Source organism: Trichomycterus rosablanca, chromosome 7 (genome assembly GCF_030014385.1).
Source record: "Trichomycterus rosablanca isolate fTriRos1 chromosome 7, fTriRos1.hap1, whole genome shotgun sequence".
In the NCBI taxonomy this organism is placed as follows: Eukaryota; Metazoa; Chordata; class Actinopteri; order Siluriformes; family Trichomycteridae; genus Trichomycterus; species Trichomycterus rosablanca.
In genome coordinates this window covers 38,759,202-38,781,143 of record NC_085994.1, presented here as the reverse complement: position 1 = coordinate 38,781,143, position 21,942 = coordinate 38,759,202, and the positions used below count along the sequence as shown (strand labels likewise).

Sequence of the window (21,942 nt, the reverse complement as noted above, 5' to 3'; positions counted from 1 at the left end):
TGCTGAGGTCAACGCTGCCACTAATGAAGACACACATTAATGCAGCAGTACATCATTTGTAAAGATTTATAGAAGGAAATATAGTTAAGAATTTAGTAGAATTAGAATTGAGTATATAGTATTATAGGCAACCTAACCTCAGAAAAAATTTGGCTGTTCCTTGAGCATTCACCACCAGTTGTTAGACAGAATTGGAAAGGTACTTTCAAAATAAAGTTGCAAAATAAAAGTTACAACTTAAACGATGGATCAAAATTCCAGATGTTTTCCTATTTAAGTACCGTTCAGAGCATTATTGTGAAGAACGAAGTGTATGGCACCACCAACAAATTGTCTAGCTCAGGCCATTTCTCCAAAATGAATGACAAAGCCATGAGGAACCCTGATCAGGAAAGCTATCAAGAGGCAGTTGGCAACTTTAAATGACCTAAAAGTCTTTATTACCATGTAATATAAGTTTTATGGTTAAATGAGCCCAAGATCTTTAAAACTGAAATTCAAGAGTGAAAAGCAGCCTCAAAAACCACACACACATAAAACACACACCTTCTGTGAAACATGGTGGAGGCAACATAATGATGTCAGGGTATTTCTGGCCAATTTGTTAAGAACAGTTGGTTCCAAGTACACCCAAAATCTTGAAGATAACGTGCAGCCCTCTGCTAGAGAGCTGAGAATGAGCACGACAACGACCCTAAACACATTCTTCCTAGAACCTTGGTGCTTTTCAGAGAACCGGTTCGCACCATTTTTTATTAGAACCATGGAAGCATCACCAACAACACAAAATAAATGTAAACAAGTGCTTTTGAAGCTGCTCTCCAGTTTTACTGGAGACTCTGGAGAGCACCAAATACATCGCAAATGCTGGGTTTCTTCAGCAGAACTTTACACGCTCTCCCAGGGTGTCATCATTGTTGCTTTCACTTTCCTCTACAACTTGACGTGCCTCGTGCTGAAAAACCTTCTGCTCTTTGGTTCCAGCTGGGAACAAACATTCCCGGTTCAGAACCTCATTATTTTTGGTGAATATGAGCTGAACAATTCAAAATGAGGTATGTGAACTGGAGCGAAGCTTGTTCCACGTTGGTTGAAAAAGGAAACAGGCCTGTCAGTCTCTCTCTGTCGCTCCCTGTCTCTCTCTCTCTCAATATTTTAATTTAATCCAATAAGCTTTATTGGCACGATCAGATTCAGTTACAGTTATAATAATAATAATAATAATACATTTTATTTATATAGCGCTTTTCAAGATACTCAAAGACGCTTTACATAAGACAAATAATCAAAACAAATACGTACATACACCATACAAATCATAGTACAAAATCAAAATAGTACATCAACATCAAGAATAATTAAGATAAAAACAAAGAGAGCAGCATAAGACAGTTCATTAAAAATTAGCTAAATTATGAGAGAGAACAACAAATATAGAACAATTTCTTAAAATTAGACAGAAGCAGGACAGATTTACATGCAATCAGGAAACTGAAAACTTTACAAGTTTTAGGATCTAGGACTTCACATTTCTGTCGTGATCTAAGTATAAAAACTATTAAAAAGAATAGCAAAAATAAAAGCATTTATTTTGTGTTGTTACAAGTTAAATGCCACTCTGAATAGATGAGTTTTGAGAAGTGACTTGAATTTGGACAGGTCAGGACAATCTCGTAGGTGTTTGGGGAGAGCATTCCATAAAGATGGAGCAGCTATGGAAAAGGCCCTGTCACCCCAGGTCCGGTGCTTGGTCCTAGAGGGTATGGACAGTAGGTTAGCCTCAGAAGAGCGAAGGCTACGGGAGGGAATGTGCTGATGGAGCAGGTCGGTGAGGTAGGATGGGGCCTGATTATGGAGAGCTTTGTGAGTGAATAGAAGAATTTTGAATTGAATGCGTTGAGCAACGGGAAGCCAATGAAGTTTTTGTAGAACAGGTGTAATATGATCACGGGAGCGAGTATGAGTAAGGAGGCGAGCAGCTGAATTCTGGATATACTGAAGTTTTTTTAGGATTTTGTTAGATGTACCATAAAGGATGCTATTGCAATAATCAATTCTGGATGTAATAAAAGCATGAATCAAGGTTTCGGCGGCAGAAAAGGAGAGTGATGGACGTAGACGTGCTATGTTTTTTAGATGAAAGAAAGCAGTTTTGGTGATGTGATTTACATGGCGGTCAAAAGAGAGGTTGCTATCAAAAATTACACCAAGATTTCGGATGTTAGAAGACGGAGACAAAGTGTCATTATCAATGGTAATTTGAAAATTTTTTGTGGTTTTTGCCAGGGTTGTAGGACCTACGATGATCATATCTGATTTTTCACAGTTTAATTTGAGGAAATTAGCTTTCATCCACAATTTCATTTCAGTGATGCAATTTGTCAGAGTGGAGTGAAGTTCAGTATTAATGGATTTGGAGGAGATGTAAAGCTGAATATCATCAGCATAGCAGTGGAAATGTAAACCATGCCGACGTATGATGTCACCAAGGGGGAGCATATAAAGAATAAACAAAAGGGGACCTAACACTGAGCCTTGGGGAACGCCTTGGGACAGTGGAGCAATGGCAGAACTACAATTGTTGATATTAACAAACTGTTGTCTGTTTATGAGATATGACCTTAACCACAAAAGGGCAGTACCAGTGATGTTGACAGAGGATTCAAGGCGGGACAGAAGAATGGAGTGATTAATGGTGTCAAAAGCTGCAGTAAGATCAAGGAGGACGAGAATATTAATTTGTCCAGAGTCTGAGGAAAGAAGAAGGTCATTTGTGACTTTGAGGAGGGCTGACTCAGTGCTGTGCTGGGGGCGGAAACCAGACTGAAATGATTCAAATAGATTATTGGAATTTAGGTGATCTTTGAGCTGTGAGGCAACAACACGTTCCAGTATTTTCGACAGAAATGGAAGATTGGAAATGGGCCGAAAGTTACTCATAATGTTAGAGTCAAGTCCAGGTTTTTTAAGTATGGGAGTAACAGCAGCCAATTTGAGTGATTGAGGGACTGAGCCAGAACTAAGAGAGGAATTGATTATCTCTGTGATAAGTGATGAGATAACTGGAAAACAACCCTTAACAAGTTTTGATGGAGCAGGATCCAAAACACAAGTGGAGCTTCGCATCCCTGTTAAGATCTCAGATAGGTCCAAATGAGACACAGGTGAGAACTGAGACAGAGGCTGAGTAATAAATTGAGATGAGATAGGCGGAGAAACAGAGATGACAGGGGAAACTGTCAGAAAATTGTGGATATTCTCAACTTTTGTTTGAAAAAATGAGAGGTAAGAGTTACACTTGTCAACTGTAAAGGAATTGGTAGTATTGTCAACTGGTTTGAGAAGTTTATTTATTGTGGAAAAGAGAGTCTTAGGATTTGTTGATCCAGCATGTATGAGTTCGGAATAGTAAGTGGATCGGGCTGCCGTAAGAGCGTCTTTGTAATGTTGAAGATAATCAGAATAAATCTGATAATGTACTGTTAGACCGGTTTTCTTATAAAGTCTTTCAAGCTGGCGTTTACGGGATTTCATTTGGTGAAGCTCAATTGTGTACCATGGTGCAGAATGACTAAATGAAACAAATTTGGTTCTCAAAGGAGCCAGCTCATCAAGACATGAGGCGAGTATGTCATTATAGTAATCGACAAGGTCAGATGAATTACTAGACAGTACAGGACAGACAGACATCTTTTTAACAAGAGAATCTGAGAAAGCAGAGGGAGAGATATATTGAAGATTCCTGAAGGATATTTTACGTTTAGCTCTAGTGATGGGCCTAGTGACCTCAATGTCCATGATGATTGTCAAATGATCAGAGACAGTAAGGTCATGGCTGGACAAAACAGTTCTGCCAAAACATCCTCAAGTGTAGAGCATAAAAGAACAGTAAGAACAGCACAGTGTGGAAACTTTTACATTTTCATAATAAATATTAAAATAAATACATGGAGCTTCTCTCATTTCTCTCTTACCCCCTCTCTCTCCCTCTCTCTCTCTGTCTCTCTCTCTTCCTCTCTGTTTCTCTCTTCAACAACTCATAATAATTCAAAATAATTCATAATAATTTATAATAAACACCTACATTATTGTATGCTATGCATGCACCATAAGACTAATGTTTACATGTATATGGAATCTTAATGTGAATTTTTATTGCTTGTTTTTATACTGTTAGTGAATGTTGTTGTATGTAAGAAGTTGTTTGTTGTCGGATATGAGCTGCTGTAACAAAGAAATTTCCTGCAAAGGATCAATAAAGTATCTATCTATCTATCCATCCATCCATCCATCCATCCATCTAGCTTACCCTCTCTCTCTCTCTCTCTCTCTCTCTCTCTCTCTTCCTCTCTCTTTCTCTCACGGTTTTCTCTATAAATAGTCAGAAGATAAGTGAAATAGGAAGGTGTTCCCCAGGTGGCCATATGAGGAAATCAAAACAGCAGCAGCTAAAATCCAATAAGACTCGTGTCTGAGAGCTATCCTGTGTCTCCTCCAGGACCAGAACGGGTAAAGTGGACCCACACTCTCATTCCAGCCCAATTTAACCTGAGAAATACTCGTTTCCAGCGGAGGGATTTAAAGTTACCATTTACAGTAAAGTACCACAAACCATAAACAACTCGATCAGATCCTTTTTTTTTTTTTTACTTTTATTGCAGCAACAGTTTTTCATTCTTTTATGACCAAAACTTTCTGAGACATCATGCAGAGCTTCTGCTGCAGGAACTGAACAGAATTTATAGCAGCTCTATATCTTGTGGGATTTGTATTATTAACCTCGGTGTGCAGTTTTATACTGAGTTCTCTGTTACATTTCTCATTAGTTTGACACTGAACACAGATGAAAAATGGTGAAAGAGAAAAGCAGCGCTTACTCTTTTTTTTTTTTCAGGAGTTAATAGTACATGTTTCTCATGAAGCTGCTTCTCAAATTCAAGGTCATTTAGAACATTTTAACTGTTGAGGCACAAAGTGACACAGTAGCAAACACACACAAAAAGCATGTGAATTTATTCGTACGTTTTGATGGCCGCGGTTGCCATGTTACCTAAATTCTCTGCGCTTCGATGTGACAACTGCAGTGAGATGATAAAAGGTGGCCGAGCTACAAAAGGCATCAAAGCCAATCATGGCTGATTACAGAATGGGCACACCATAACGGGGCTGTAACCCCTCAACATCAGCACACACAAAGAAGCATGAAGCACTAAAGTGGAGAACTAGCACACCAATGCTGTGAGTAATCAGGCAAACTGGGAGTATTCACACCCAGCCTTCCTGTGTCGGGATTTAAACCTTTTAATGCTGTGCAATCACGATCTTTTGATGAAATGTTGATGTTTTCAGTGTGATACAGGAAAACAAGCTGCTAAAAACATCTTACTGAGTCTAAAACCACTAGAGTAAATGTACATATTAAGCACTTACATTTATAACATTTGGCAGATGCTTAAAATTATGACGATGATCAGAGTTTGTTTGTTTATTAGGATTTTAACGTCATGTTTTACACTTTGGTTCCATTCATGACAGGAACGGTAGTTACTCATCACACAAGATTCATCAGGTCACAATTTTGTATCTCCAGTTCACCTCACTTGCACGTCTTTGGACTGTGGGAGGAAACCGGAGCACCCGGAGTAAACCCATGCGGACACGGGGAGAACATGCAAACTCCACACAGAAAGGACCCGGACCGCCCCGCCTGGGAATCGAACCCAGGACCTTATGAGGGTCTGAGACCTTTCCTAAGGGCCCAACCTTAACCACTGAGCTACCACTTGCATATAAACACACAGTGTTGTACGTGTTTCTTTTTGTTCCATCAACTTTGCTTTATCCAGGACAGGGTCACGGCAGGTCTGGTTTTACCAGGAAACACCAGAAAATGGTGACGTTTGAACATGAGGACCACTGGACACCCTGTATCTCAACTCTAGCATTTAAAAACAAACACAAACAAACTTAAAAGACACAAATACTCAGAGCAATCAGACCATCAGCAACATCATCGTCATCCTCATAAATGTTTAAGAATAATTTGTATCATTTATTTGTTTGTTTCTGTGATTATGGCCACTGTTTGACATGTTAGTGTTAGTGTTTGACATGCGCTGTTACATCCATAATCTATGTTAGTGAGGTGGAAACATCTGGAGACCATGACAAAACAAAGTGTTGCTGCAGTGAGATGTGCCTTCAGGAAACGTGTGAAACATGTGAAGTTCAGTCCTGCCCTGACGACACTTCGTTCCCACCCACCTTTAAGCCAAAATCTCCAGCTTCTTTAAAAATGAAAATCTTGTTAGAGAAGACATGTGGCCCCATAAGACCACCCGTTCTGAGCCCTGGTTCCTCCGAACATTTGATCCTCCAGTTCTTTGGTGGTTTATTGTTGCCGTAAACTTGCTCATTAGTGCTGTAGACTCGGGCTTTAGTCAGAGCTGCTTTGTGACTATTAATAAACGCTCTACACAAATGCTTTGAATGGAACAGAACGGAACCGAAGGTACAAGGTGACAAGAGTCTTTCTCAGAAATCCAAACGGCTTCTCCTTATCTGTAAGAACCTGCTGCGCATTGTTATTTGGGATCAGGGACTGGCATGAGGACAGTTCTGATCCATCATATCACTTTCTATTGATTACATTTGCTGCTGATGTTGTTATTGTTGCATTTATCACTGTATGTGTCACTGACTGCACACTCAGTTCTTTTCCTGATGCTTGCTCTTCCTGAATGTTCTTAAGGTGGGCGTTCTCACCAAGGACCTGACTGACCAAGATGACAACTAAAACTAATCATTTATTTCAGTGGCCTAACAGATTGTAAATATGATGCATCTGTTTGCTAACAGTTCTTCTGATTTCAGAAAACAAAGAACGTCTTTAACACATCCAGCTATGTCTATCACCCCCACCACCACGCTGACATTTGGCTTAATTGCACTGCTGATATTTGAACCCAGCATAATAGAGTACTGTGCGACTCAAGTGTCTATCATCCATCCACCCATTCATTCATCCATACATCATACATCCATTTATCCATCCATTTATTCATCCATCCATCCATCCATCCATTTATTCATCCATTTATTCATCCATCCATTTATTCATCCATCCATCCTTCCATCCATTTATTCATCCATCCTTCCATCCATTTATTCATCCATCCATCCATCCATTTATTCATCCATCCATCCATCCATTTATTCATCCATCCATCCATTTATTTATCCATCCATTTATTCATCCATCCATCCATTTATTTATCCATCCATTTATTCATCCATCCATCCATTTATTCATCCATCCATCCTTCCATCCATCCATTTATCCATCCATCCATTTATTCATCCATCCGCCCATTTATTCATCCATCCATCCATCCATTTATTCATCCATCCATCCATCCATCCATTTATTCATCCATCCATCCATCCATTTATTCATCCATCCATCCATCCATTTATTCATCCATCCATCCATCCATTTATTCATCCATCCATCCTTCCATTTATCCATCCATCCATCCATTTATTCATCCATCCATTTATTCATCCATCCATCCATCCATTTATTCATCCATCCATTTATTCATCCATTTATTCATCCATCCATCCATTTATTCATCCATCCATCCATCCATTTATTCATCCATTTATTCATCCATCCATCCATCCATTTATTCATCCATCCATTTATTCATCCATCCATCCATCCATTTATTCATCCATTTATTCATCCATCCATCCTTCCATGTATCCATCCATCCATCCATTTATTCATCCATCCATCCATCCATTTATTCATCCATCCATTTATTCATCCATTTATTCATCCATCCATCCATCCATTTATTCATCCATCCATCCATCCATCCATTTATTCATCCATCCATTTATTTATTCATTTATTCATACATCCACCCATTCATCCATGCATTCATCATTCATCCACTTATCTATCATCCGTCCATCCATCATCCAACCAGCCATATAAATAATAAATTATTGTTTACTCTTTCAACATTTAAATTGAATTTCTCCTTTTGTTGCGTGTACAAATATTAATAGTGTGTGTGTGTGTGTGTGTGTGTGTGTGTGTGTTTGTGTGTTTGTCTATGGTGTGGGTGTGTGTGTGTGTTTAACCACATCCAGTAGGTCACTTAAGAGACTCCAAATGAAATATTTTAGGCCTGAGGCTCAGACTCATGAGATAACATTAACCAGATCTGATGAGCTCATTTTTTCATTACAAACTCTTCTATCAATTACTGCACTGATTGCAGCGTGTGGTACTAATGTCTCGTTAATACACAAACATCGTTAGCACACGCAGTAATCATAAAAGAATGCTGCTGATTAAACGACGCTCTGTTTTCAGACAGCGTGGCTTTAACTCAATTAGCCGTCAGGCTTTTGGACGCGGAGCTTCATTTAGTCTGACTTTATGAAGAACACCAGTGTGAGAGCTGGAGGTTAAAAAGAAGCGACTGAGTCACATTAGGGGGGTCAGAGCACCGCTGTGCCCAGTCTGGCGTGTCCTCAGTGCCAGCCCAGTTTGGCTGTAAATCTTTGGAGCGAGAGCATAGTATGTTACTGAGGCGTTTTGGATCGGATTTACCTCCTGGTGAGGCCTCACATGAGGATTGTGAGTGTGGGGAGGGATCACAGCACTTGACTTCACAGTCTGCTTTGCAAATCCACTGTTAAGTCAATTTGTCCCGTCCCCCCCCCCCCCCCCATACACGTACGTACACACCTCCGTTATTTCTGTAGCAATTACATGATTATAGTACCTACTGGCTCCGTCTCAGTTCACTGTCTGTGATTTGCTCGTGTTCACTGACACGTTTACGGTTACAGCGTTTAGCAGAAGCTCTTTTTTCTTAGTGAAAATTTTCTTATTCTGGTACAAACAGTCTGGAACCTCAAATCAAAAGAAAAAGAAAATACAGGAAGATAAACAAAGCATGTGTTCTATTTTTATGAAGAAATAAAATCAGTAGGTGGAAGGTCAGTTTTCACTTAAGTATGAAGTCAACAGGTGATGAAGATCTTTAACTGAACAAAGACTCGAACAAAACAGGGAAGGTTTATTCCAGCAGCTGGTAGAAGAGGAGCATTAATGCCTGTCTGCCTGGTCTTGAGTATTTTAGCTTTGTCAGGAAGCTTCATTGTTATGTATTGAATGCAGGCAGCTACGGTACAGAACAGTTTTTTGTTCAGAGCTCTTTTCTCTTCTTAAAGAGAAATAAGAAAATGTTCACATTAAATATTTAAATATTCAATCATCAGGAGGATCCTTGTATCTTACATGAAATGATTTTGCAGAATATTAACTTAGGTTAAGAGAAAGATTTAAAATCTTTCCACACAAAATTGCAGCACCCCCATAAACCACCACCCTTAAAACAATGAATAATTCAATTCCTTTTTCAACAGTGATTATCTGAAAGCAATAGCAATTCTCAGAGTGTAACGCTTAGTCAATATTTCTCTCTTTCCAACCATTTCATTCATATTTGTTCTATTATTTTTGCTAAATTGACACACGAGTGTCTGAGCTCAGTCAGCCCGGGGCGAGCTCATTGCACCATTGGGAAGAGAGGTAGGTTCGCTTTCTGTTTCCTCTTTGTTCAACATAACGTAACATTTGTAGTGTTTTTCTTTCGCTTCACTCATGTTCTGTTTGTTCATGGAGACTCTGAGGCCAGAATAATGTGGACACCCGAAGCTGAGAAACAAAGAACCCAACATTCACTCTAAAAGAACTCAAACGTCCTGTGCAGAGATGGGAGAGTGTGTTGGACAGGCAATCAGCTCTGCAGCCTCCATAAATCAGGCCTTTAGGGCAGAATGGCCAGACAGAATCGACTGTTGAGTAAAAGACATATGACAGCCTGCCTGAAGTTTGCTAAAGGGCATGAAAAAGGAAAAAATGAGGAAAAAGATCCTCTTTCCGGATGAGATAAAAATGTAACTCTTCTGTCAAGCACTATGTCTGGCAAAAATAAGCACTGCACATCAGCTGGTTATGACATCCCTACAGTGAAACCTGGTGGTGGTAGCATCATGTTATGTAGATGTGTATTAGAAGCAGGGACAAAAGACTAATAAGAACTGAGGTACGGATAAATGCAGCCAATTACAAGAGAATAAATGTCATTGAGTGGCCCAGACAAATCCCAGACATAAACTCTATTAAACATTTGTGTAGGGAGGTAAAGATAGCAGTTAATAAAGGTTTGTCTTCAATCTGACTGAGCTTGAGAGGATCTGCCATAAAGAATTAAATAAACTGGCCAAACTGTATTCAAGAAGTCACTTCCTCCAAAGTATTTATTTGAACTATTTCTATGAGTGATGAAATATTGATGGGTAAAATATATATCCAACACTAGGGTGGTATAACTAGCACAAGAGTGCTTACAATGATTATATGTATGTAATTAATAAGGTGGCGTAGCAGGTAGTGTTGGTGGTTCGTCCACTCTGAAATGCCTCTAAAGTCAACGTGTGCTCAGATGGTGCGTCCAAACATACAGGATGACAGAGAAGTGTTTCTGATGAAGTTATTTTCTTATACTTTGTTCAAATAAGCCTCAAAGTCACCATAGAGACTGAATGAAGGGTGAATTATCAATCACTAACAAATCCGCCTAGTCAAGGTGAGCCCCTCTGAATCCGGAAGCACCACAGGCAGATCTCGCCTTCGTATTGTTAATCCAAGTGTCTGATCCATAATGAAGAAAGAAAAATGGCTCTGTGCGGCCCCATGTTTGCCAATTACAGCCCTCTGTCAGTGTAAACACAGAGGAGGGCTGAAGGAAGAGCAGAGAGACAAAGAAGAGGCATTAAGAATTCATTTCAACCTCATCTAGTTCCTAGAACACGACCTGGAGAGATTCTGCTGGAAATAGTAATGGGTAATTTCGTTTGGCAGACAGAAAAAACACACAGAAAGGCAGACAAACAATCACAGACAGATGAGTGGACAAACAGAAAGACATACTAGCAGACTGTGAGACAGAAAGACAGACAAACAGAAGGACATTGTATAGGCAAGAAATGAAAAAGAGCAAGAGCAAAAGCGTAATGCAAGCAAAGGCTATTTTTTTAAAAATGATCTCTGAACCTGTAACGGCGAGCGGCTTCTGCTGCTACCGGGGGAATTATAAAGCGTTTGGTTATTGTTTTAAGTAGTGTTCACTTTTAGTTTTAGTAACACCGTGTGTGTGTGCAGGCGTATCAGCATAACAACCTGTTTATTACTCCGCTGTTTGTGTAGCGCAGTGGGCAGAGCGCAGAAAGCATATTTTTCCGCCCTAGGTTCGAATCCGGCTTAGGGCGAAACTAAAGTAACACAAGCGGGGCCGGCGCTATGAGGGCGCTGGGGTGGGCATTGATCCCCCAGATTTTCTTACTGTCCACCCCAAGCAAAGCAGTCCAGAACCGGGGCCGAGGCACAATATAAGTGTTATTGATTTCACAAAGATATTTGACATGGCACAGTATGACCGACTACAGATAACCGTGTCTGAGCTGGGTCTCCCCTCACACCTGGTCCGACTACTGATACCAAACAACATGTGAATAAACCATGTGATCATATTTATTTATTTGTTTATTCACAGATATTTAGTCATAAAACAGGACAGAAAAAAACACACAGAAAGGCAGACAGACACAAACAGACACAGACAGACAGATGGGTGGACAAACAGAAAGACATACAAGCAGACTGTGAGACACAGACATACAGAAGGACTTTGTATAGGCAAGAAATGAAAAAGAGAAAAATAGAAAATAGATTTCTGAAGTGCCAAAAGAAAGAAATGGATCTCTGTGGGAAATCACATCATGTCTCTTGCCTTTCTGAGAATATCTATACTAGTTCAAATATTGCTTTTTGACTTTATGCTTTTTTCTGCTGTGGTTCTTAACGCTAAGCCTTTCCTGAATAAAATATAGAATATACAGAGCATGAAAGAGAAGTGACGATTCGATCAATGTACCGAGTCTGTGTACATTATACATTCAACTTTAACTTGACATCTAATCATGTACTAACATGTAATAACATGATGTCTAAAAGCTTAACGCAGGATAATGTTTATTATTGATGTAAGGACGTTTTTACACTTGGAAAGTTTTAGCGTCGGAGTCGTGGCTCCTTTTGCACGTGTGAACACGTCGAACCAACTCAGTCTCTTCTAAATAACCCCAAAAACTAACCAAACTGAGACTTCATCCTGAAAAAAGTCTCGGTTCAGTTTGTTTTGGGTCATTTCATGGTCCACTTGATTTAAATTGTGAAAACAAGTCAGTCCAGGTCCGCTTCACATTCTGTTTTATGCATAAAACCTTGAGGCTACAATACCCAAGGACCACATCAAACATCAGCTCTCCCCAACACACCAAAATATGAAGGTTTTTCTCTTATTTAAAAAACAAATACAGCAGAATGGTGCTGCGGTGCCACGTACAAGTAAAACGTAAAAAAAAAGAACCCACATGAACCCACAAAAACACAAAACACCGCTAAATAAAAAGAATTTTACTGCAACATGATAACTGGACATTTAGAACACACAACCCATAATTCACTTAGTGAATGTTGAGGCGTAAACAAAAAGTGGTCTGACATCTCATCCAGACCCGCTGTGACCCTGACCAGGATGAAGCAGTAAATAAAATAAAATGAAAGTGTACACTGATCTTGGCTTGTGTGTGTGTGGTGTATCTACAGTAGGTCTGACAGTGTTTTGCGTGTAGGCTGTGGATTTGGCTGCAGTAGATTGTTAGCGTGTATCTTAAAGCACTAATGAAGACCCTGAATCCTCACACCTGCCTCAGACCTCAAGGTCAATGTGCAAAACCTCATATTAACATTCCACATTCCACAAACAAGCTTCTGTAAAAGGTTACTGCAGAAACTGAGAATCACTAAACTTTCTTATTTTGGAAAAAAAACACACATGTAATTATGCTGAGGATTTATCATGGGAACGTACATGCATCCACACACACACACACACACACACACACACACACACACACACACTTATACATACACAGTGGAATAATGAGCAGTGAGCAGGCTAGCCTTTCTCTAATACTGATTCTTAACTGCTCTTAATTGTTGGGTAAGAGGGAATCAATGCAGAATTTAAGAGTCAGTGGGGATACGTTTCCTTTTTTTTGGGGGGGGGTTAACAGAGAAGTAAAAATACAATAACAATCTGGATCAGGAGGGACTGTTGGAGTTTAAGAAACATGTTTGCTTCAATGTTTAAAACAAATGTGAGAGCAAGTAATCCTGAAATGAATGTACGCCAAGCTCGTAGAAGAGTTTGCCCAGGAACACGCTGGGTTTAGGCCAAGAAAAAGCATGTGGGATCAGATCACAAACCCCCCGGTCATCATGGAGAAAGCAAGAGAAAGGAACTAGGCACTACAGGGCCGGTGCTGGGGGATTTTCTCACTGCCCCCGCCAAGCGCAACGCAAGCAAAGGCTATTTTTTTTAAATGATCTCTGAACCTGGCGAGCGGCTTCTGCCACTAACAGGGGAATTACAAAGCGTTTGGTTAGCAACACCGTGTGTGTGTGCAGGCGTATCAGCATAACAACCTGTTTATTACTCCACTGTTTGTGTAGCGCAGTGGGCAGAGTGCAGTGTGCATATTTTTCCGCCCCAGGTTCTAATCCGGCTTAGGGCGAAACTAAAGTAACACAAGCAGGGCCGGTGCTTTGGGGGCGCTGGGGTGGGCATTGCCCCCCTATATTTTCTTACTTCCTCCAACCAAAGCAGTCCAAAACCAGGGGTGTAGGGTGGCCACATTCATAATCACAAAAAGAAGGACATTACACCCCCAAAAGGAGGACGTCATACCAGGAACAGGGGGACATGATACTGCAACACACAGAATGAAACCAGAACCCATATAACATATAAGAGTTTTTGACCAATTTAAGCAAGAATTCTATGACAAATTACTGTTTTACTCTCTAAATGTTGTGTCTACTTTTGATATAATTGGCATTTTCACAGCGTTCCTGAGCATGAGAGCTGATTAACTGACTCAGGTAGAGGTGTATGCAGAACAGAGCGAGCGGGCGAAATTCAACCACCCAATCACAGACTAGCATTTAGAGAGACCACTGGTCCGCCCACGATAGGTAGCACTATAAGCATTCAAATGAGGCTGTTAAACCAATGAAATACAAAGCATTTGTTTTGACATGTACCTGAGCCAATGACAGATAATATTGATGAAAAATGAAACCAGTTCCATTTTTAAGTGTCAGCTGAAAAACCGGACTGTCCGACCTAAAGCCGGACGACTGGCCACCCTAGGGCCGAGGCACTACATAAGTGTTATTGATTTCACAAAGATATTTGACATGGCACAGTATGACCGACTACAGATAACCGTGTCTGAGCTGGGTCTCCCCTCACACCTGGTCCGACTACTGATACCAAACAACATGTGAATAAACCATGTGATCATATTTATTTATATTGATTACATTGTTTATTCACAGATATTTAGTCACAAACCAGGACAGTAGTTTTCTTTCTCTGCTCTGCTTTCTCGTGTAGCATGTGTAGAGCTCATTATCCTGCTACATGAGGCTCTGAGGTTTATATTATACACAACGACTTCAAACTCTCTGGGCTCTGAGCCAAATTTGGTGGCAAATGGTAGCACGCTAGTTCTGTAGCCTTATTATTTACAATTACAAGTCAATTAACTTGTACTGGATAAAACCAAATCCCTGCCTTTCATCAGCTCTATGTGAATTTGCTGTTTCAATCTGTTACCTTTCACATTTCAGTTTTTCCTAAGATAAATGAGGACACTATATATTTTTGTTGTTTTGTTGTATTTAAGATATTTTTAATGGCCACATCCATTCCAACAACGTGCGATACAATTTTTGAATTATGTGCAATACTTGTCATACTCTGTACTATTCCATGTGCAATACATTTTCTAATCATGTGTAAGACTATGTGCAGTTCACTTTATAAAACAGTGCAATATTCCAGCAGCCATCAGGGCTTACAGAAGTAATAACATGTAATAATGTCACTCATACCTATTCTTACATGTTCATGTTCATGGTGAATAAGAGGTGCAATATGTAACTTACTTGCGATTAGATATTTTTTAGAGTAAATAACTACACACTGTGTGCAATATTTTCACTTAGTTGTATTTTCCTGTTTTCATACTGCTGTATCAGGTTAATTTCCCCAAGGGGATCAATAAAGTCTTATCTTATCTCTTATCTTAATATTTGTCTTCTGCTTTTCAAAGACTGTGTTACTTTTGTAATTTGTATCTTTTTTATATACCCCTTGTAATATTTTATATATTTTATATATGCTTACATTTCTCCTGTTAATATATGTACAAAAGTTTTTATATCTGTGTATATTTGAAAGCTGCTGTAACGTTACAAATTTCCCCCTGTGGGATAATAAAGGCTATTGTATCTTATCCTGAGCTCTATATGCTGTACATAATGATACTGAAGAAAATGCAGTCCGGCTTCACACTGTCTTTATTAAGTGTGTTGATTTGTGCATCTATTTCACAGCTTTAAACCTTCAAGGTCCTTCAGAACAGCAGGAACAGAAAACCTGGTGGGTTTAAGGGCGGGAAAATACCAGCATTTCATATTCATACAGCACTTAGTTACAGTGTGTAGGGTGAAGCTGTGAGGGACCTCGGTATGGAAATAACTGTAATCACCTCTACACACACACACTAACACACACACACTAACACACTAACACAGCTTTTCTCTCGTGGACATGACATACAACTTTAAATGTCTACACTGACCTTTTAAATAAGTGCAACAAAGACAATGACAACACACACACACACACACACACACAGAAGCACAATCTCACACTAGAGGTCAAATATGAGAAAAAGCGAGATGACAAAATAAGAGCACACAAAGCGCAGGAGAGAAAGACTCGATGATCGCAGCAGGAGACAGAAGTGAGGAAGTCAAATCTAGATGAAGGAAGTGAGACTCCGCCACCTTTCAGCCCAGAACCCGGATTGATTTAGTGGCACGAAGAAAACGCCAAATGAGAAACTCACTCTCTGAGCCTGAAAGTGTGAATTTATAATCTCCTGTGAGAGAACCTGGGAGAAAATGAAACAGCCACTGCTCCCCATCCTATTACTATAAACAGATTTAGATTTGAAACCTCCCTGTTCGAGGCCACCGGGTGAAACTGATTACACCGAACTGTTAAGGTCAATCGCATTAGCATGGCACTTCCAGTCGCTACAGGTCCACGTATGAGCAGAATGTGCACGGCGACGTCGTTTCTGTAGGAACTTATGCAAGCGGACCGTCTCTGGATTTGGGCTGAATCTCAAGGAGGTCAATAGCAGTTTCGTGTCAGACATTTAGATGAACGATGAGTGATGAGTGATGTCGTTTAAAACTCCAGCTAGCCATACTCATGTTAGCAATATGTCCTGCAGGTATGGAATATAATACACTGGATTGAAGGTGAATGTCTGTGTTATTAATGAAATGTAAGGCCCAACGAAAGGAGTTTTTTACGAGGGTGACACTCAATGTGAAAACTGCGTGCAGGTAAATTGCTTAATCTGATTGGTCCAAAGGTGCTCAGGTGGCACAGAAGTAAATTGCGCTAGTCCAATACTGCTGGGATCCAGGGTTTGAATCCCCAGCGATGCTGTCAGACGGTCAGGCATCTAATTCCAGACATGATTGGCTATGTCTGTTAAGGGGGGGTTGGTCGAGGCCCTGTGATGAGGGCAGTTGTAGCCTAGTGGTTAAGGTACTGGACTAGTAATCGAAAGGTTGTTGGTTCAAGCCCCACCACTGTTGGGCCCTTGAGCAAGGCCCTTAACCCTCAATTGCTCAGACTGTATACTGTAACTGTAATGTAAGTCGCTTTGGATAAAAGCATCTGCTAAATGCTGAAAATGTAAAATGTAAAATGAACTGGCATCCTTTCTGGGCTGCGTTACATTGCACCTAATGATTACAAGAAAGATGGACCCACAATGATCCTGAACAGGATAAATCTGTGGTAAAACATGATTGATTTATTTATTAGGATTTTAACGTCATGTTTTACACACTTTGGTTACATTCATGACAGAACAGGTCGATACTGGTTACACAAGATTCACCACTTTAAGATTTTATTGTTAAACAGTTTCGTGTCTCTAGTTCACCTCACTTGCATGTCTTTGTACTGTGGGAGGAAACCGGAGCACCCGGAGGAAACCCACGCAGAAAGGACCCGGGACCTGGGAATCGAACTCAGGACCTTCTTGCTGTGAGGCGACAGTGCGCCACCATACCGCCCCCTGGTAAAACATGAAAATAAAATAACTGGTCCAGCCTCTACACTGATGAACATCTCAGTTGTGAACGGGAGTCACTTTCTCAGCGTATCTGTCTACATACTGAGTTTGGTACTCGACTGAAGCCCCCATTCTGTGAACAGCTCTAAACCCTGTGAGGTGAATCCACACAAACTGCTCAATGATGGAGAAATTTTACTGCAATCAAAATAAAAGTGGTTGAAGAAAATTAGCATTAAAAGCTCCCAGCTGGATTCATTTCTCTGGCTTTCCTTTTTCTGAAGGTACAGCAGAAAACCTCGGGTCGTCACACTCCACCCCATCCTCATTTCAACTTGATGAGATTAACATTTAGCCATGCCTGTATTCATCCTAATGAGATAGGTTTGAGTAGCTGATTCCCAGCGTGCCCTGATTGGAATGATGCAGCACTGATCTGCTCGCTCTACACAACATGACCTGTCTGATGCCTCCTGAGAGCCAGTTTGTGCAGCTCCAGGTTTTCCCCACATTCCAAAAATATGTGAAAGGTAGACCTGCTGCTCTAAATTGTCCCTCAGTGTGAGTCTGTAAATAGGGGGGGGGGGGGGTGTTAATGCCCTGCCCAGGGTGTGTTTCCAGGTGGCACCAGGCTCACTACAACCCTGATCAGGAAAGCCACGGAAAAGTAATTTAGCTGTAGATATGAGCGGAGATGACTGCCAGCTGAGTGATATCGGTCTGCCAACAATCCAACTGCTCTACCAAAAAGAATATCTAATGCAATCCAGAATTTTGTCCACTTTTGGGCAGCAGTTTTCTAAATGGACCGGCATTTATCTTGGCAGTGCCTGGTCTGTATGACTGTGCAGCAATTTCATGGAAAATCAAGCATGCCAGGCTCTTTATTGTGAACTCAGTCAGAGGGATTGCTCTGTCAGAAAGGCTTTTTCATGAAACTTTTATTTCAGTGAACAGAGCGAGAGTGAGAGGATCTGTTCACCCTCACCTCATCTAATGTTGGACAAATACTTTTGTTCTTCTTCAACTTCATACAGTTCAGCACTACGGGAGCTCTAGCTTCTAGCATTATGAATTTTTAACAGATTATGGGTTGGTGAAATTATGATCATTTTGAAAATGGTTTCATCAAATATCTGACAAAACGGATTTATGAATTTATGGGATTCTCATGTGTGATGAAAATACTTGCAATGCTCCATTAGAAGTTCTGTCCATATAAAAGTTCTGTCCATATGGTTGGTCTTAGATGCACGACTGCCCCAAATCTCCTGCCTATGTGGCCTCTTCTCAAATGATAACCAATTTTTCAAGTGAATTACCTTGTTCTTACCTTGAGGGATGAAAGTAACGACCGGTCATTTGACATCTAGACCTCTTGCTGGCCCTTCTGTATACACCGATCAGGCATAACATTAAAACCACCTCCTTGTTTCTACACTCGCTGTCCATTTTATCAGCTCCACTTACCACATAGAAGCACTTTGTAGTTCTACAATTACTGACTGTAATCCATCTGTTTCTCTACATGCTTTTTTTAACCTGCTTTTATGGTCAGGACCACCACAGAGCAGGTATTATTTAGGTGGTGGATCATTCTCAGCACTGCAGTGACACTGACATGGTGGTGATGTGTTAGTGTGTGTTGTGCTGGTATGAGCGGATCAGACACAGCAGCGCTGCTGGAGTTTTTAATTACCATGTCCACTCACTGTCCACTCTATTAGACACTCCTACCCTGTTGGTCCACCTTGTAGATGTAAAGTCAGAGACGATCGCTCATCTATTGCTGCTGTTTGAGTTGGTCATCTTCTAGACCTTCATCAGTGGTCACAGGATGCTGCCACGGGGCGCTGTTGGCTGGATGTTTTAGGTTGGTGGACTATTCTCAATCCAGCAGTGACAGTGAGGTGTTTAAAAACTCCAGCGGCACTGCTGTGTCTGATCCACTCATACCAGCACAACACACACTAACACACCACCACCATGTCAGTGTCACTGCAGTACTGAGAATGATCCACCACCTAAATAATACCTGCTCTGTGGGGGTCCTGTGGGGGTCCTGACCATTTAAGAACAGGGTGAAAGCAGGTTAAAAAAGTATTTAGAGAAACAGATGGACTACAGTCAGTAATTGTAGAACTACAAAGTGCTTCTATATGGTAAGTGGAGCTGATAAATGGACAGTGAGTGTAGAAACAAGGAGGTGGTTTTAATGTTATGGTATGTAAGCTTTCAGACGCCTGTGATTGGCTTACATGGCCGGTGATGACTGATGGTGAGTGGGAAATGAAATCTCCTCCACCCAGAGAGAAGCAGCAGTTTTACCGGCTGGACAAACTTAAAATCTGAGTATAAGGTGAACCTGTGATTTATTACCTGCTCATGACATTTTTGGACACAATAAGAACATTACTTGTGTTGAATGCAGTATTTTGTATAATCAATCACGGGTGCACAGAAACTTAAAACCACTGAGTCACACACACACACACACACACACACACACAAGCCCATGAATGGCATGCAGCAGTGGTGCTTTTGACAGATTCTCAGATGGACACCGACACTAACGTCATGTGCAGAGGTCCTTGTGGGTAGCCCACTCTGGACGGTTTGAATGATCTAATGATGGGTGGACAGAGGAATGACAGCAGCTCTGCCTCCGTCCTTGCACTGTGTGGGTTAGCTGACACTGAGCTGTCAGTCCAGCTGATAAAGTCTCCTCAACCCCCCAGGGAGCCTCTGCATGAAGAATATTGCACACACAAAATCTTGTTCTGTTCCCTAAAACCAACTGTTTTCTTTCTCTGCTCCGATTTCTCTGTCCAGCACTGAGCTGCTGATGATACTGCTGATGATACAGGGACATCACTGACTTACACTGTATAGCCCAACGCCTCCTCCTCCTGCATCTATAACAGCCTCCACTCTTCTGGGAAGATTTAATTATAGAACATTTTGACTGTGTCAGTGGGAATTTGTGTAATTCAGGCACTGATGTTGAATGAGAAGCCTAGTTTATAATCAACATCCTATTTTGTTCTAAATGTGTTTAATTGGGTTAACGTCAGGCTTATCTTATAACACGTGAAAAACTACTATTTTGTAGTGCTCAAGTGGTGCTTGGTCAACTGGTCAGGCATCTTCCCTTTAGCTCAGAGTTTCCATTAGTATTTGTGTCTGTGTGTGTGTGTATATACAGTATATATACAGTATATACAGTATATATACAGTATAGTATTTTTCTATTTATTCATATGTACTTACTGCTTAATCCTGGTGAGGGTCACAGTGGTGTCAGTGCCACCCAGAAACACTAGCCACAGGGCAGAAATACACCCTGGCATGACCCACTCACCCACTCACTCAAACCTAACTGGAATCTACACTAACCACTCCATCACTACTGTAGAATGTAAATAAAACCCCTGTGGACACGAGATCAACGTACAGATGACACTAAACAGTAATCCTGATGTGAGGACTGAACCCACGTCCCCAGGATCAATGCTGTGTGCAGCAAACTACTCGTTTAGCTGCTCAACAATGATTCCAAAAGTTTTATTTGCTTCTAATTGAAATATGAGATTTTCTCCTGGAACTAATAACTGGATGATAATGAATCCAATTACAGTATCAAATCCCATCATCTGTATAAATGTCTAACTTCATGGCTCATTAATCCAGACAGATTTACCATGTGTTCACAAAGACATTCATTTTTAATTACAGCAAGGTGATTTTGAGTGGAGGTCCAGTGGTCACTGCTGGTGGGACTTCAATGTTATATAAACTAGAAGTGAAGCGAGGCAGTGATGTGTAACAAGTTTGATGTGGATGATCTCAGCTGGCCTACAGGAAGGCTTGACCTCAGTTTGGTATGAACAAGCCTTTAATGCTTGACCTCACAAATGTACCTTTGACTGAGTGGGCGCAAACTTCCACAGATAAACTCCAAATCTTATAGAAAGCCTTCCTACGGGTGGCTCTATATGGCTGCCTGTGGTTATGGAATAAAATGTTAGAATTAAAAGCTCTTGGTCAAGTGGTCACATACTTTTGGTCATGGGCGGCACGGTGGCTAAGTGGGTAGCACTGTCGCCTCACAGCAAGAAGGTCCTGGGTTCGATCCCCAGGTGGGGTCCTTTCTGTGTGGAGATTGCATGTTCTCCCCGTGTCCGCGTGGGTTTCCTCCAGGTGCTCCGGTTTCCTCCCACAGTCCAAAGACGTGCAAGTGAGGTGAACTGGAGACACTAAATTGTCCATGACTGTGTTTGATATAAACTTGTGAACTGATGAATCTTGTGTAATGAGTAACTACCGTTCCTGTCATGAATGTAACCAAAGTGTAAAACATGACGTTAAAATCCTAATAAACAAACAAACAAACAAACTTTTGGTCATATGGTGTAGGTAGTAACTAGTGCACTAGCAGTGGTGAAGATGTTATTGCAGTCTAGGCTACATTTCCCATAATGCCTTATTAAAATACTTCCTAACTGAGGGATGAGAGAATCTTCCATTTAAAGATTTTTCTGTAGTATTTTCTTATTG

The 21,942-nt window shown here is 40.7% G+C and overlaps 1 protein-coding gene across 2 annotated transcripts in view; it reads right to left on the bottom strand.

Moving 5' to 3' along the window:
- LOC134318547 (transmembrane protein 132C-like) overlaps positions 1-21,942 on the bottom strand; it is a 110,186-nt gene that overhangs the window by 11,179 nt on the left and 77,065 nt on the right. The window lies entirely within an intron of this gene.